This window comes from Aplysia californica, unplaced genomic scaffold (assembly GCF_000002075.1).
Source record: "Aplysia californica isolate F4 #8 unplaced genomic scaffold, AplCal3.0 scaffold00064, whole genome shotgun sequence".
In the NCBI taxonomy this organism is placed as follows: Eukaryota; Metazoa; Mollusca; class Gastropoda; order Aplysiida; family Aplysiidae; genus Aplysia; species Aplysia californica.
The window spans coordinates 339,150-340,273 of NW_004797334.1; positions in this window are offsets into that span (position 1 = coordinate 339,150).

Consider the following 1,124-nt stretch of genomic DNA (forward strand, 5'->3'; position numbering starts at 1 on the left):
CATATCAAAATAAAGCACAACTTCCGGAACGGGAAACGAAACGGAAGTTTACTTCTGTTGGGCTTGACTGGAATCAGCTTAGGAGGCTAGGCGAGATCAGTGTTTCGTACCGTTTCTTTAGATTTAGATCAAGTTAACTGACGGCTTTCTATCTATGTTTGCATTTTAGTCTCCTTTGTCGACAATCGTTTGTATTCTTACACACACTATGGAGCAAGTTGTGGAATCTACATACGGATAAAATCCGTGCTGTGGGACATCAATACTTGTCACAGCATTCCCGTCATTCCGTCCATCCATGATCTGATCTCCAATGATTCATGATAATTTCCCAAACAATATTTCAAAAAAAGCTTGAAAAGACGACTCTTAAGCATTTTAATTTAGTAGTATACATATCTAGATCTAGATCTAGTGTTTAATTGTAAGGTATAGGCCTAAGCCTTCAGGACGGGTTTTCAGAAGACTTCACCAAAAGTAAAAAAAAGTAAAGCCAAGGCCCAGGCCAAAGCAAAGGGAGAAACTGTCACGTTTACCCTGCAACTGCAAGTGCAAGAGTAAGTCTTCTTGTTACATGTAGTAGCCTACCCACCAGGCAGGAGTGTACATAGTACTGTAGTACAGCGGAGTTCGCTTTCTGAAATCTCAGTTTGGTGTTTTGATGGGTTGTGTAAATTGTAAATAGTGGTTGCGTAAATGTTCCAGGCTGCTGCTGTTTTCGGTTTCGGGTTTAAAACTGAGTTCAGTTTACTTTTAATAATAAAGTGCAGACTCCACGGTGTTTACATACACTTACACCATATATTTTCCTTATTTATTGAGTTTGAAAATTGTTTTTTCAAATTCACCAGGATTATAATTTTTGACCTGATTGAGTCTCAATCAATGTGTCCTGTGGTTTGTGGAGTGGGTAGACTTGATCTGATGAAACTTTTAGTCTTGTCTTAGACTTGGTAAGATTGAAGAATACCGGACCAGCGGACTGGGGCTACTTTGCCTTTATGTATGTCTCAACCTAACCTTAGGAATTCATGATTTTCCCCAGTTTTTAATGAAAGTGGCTATTCTCACCCGCCCGGAAGTTCTCGCAAGATCTACTCTTCCCCTCTTCTCTCTCTCTCTGT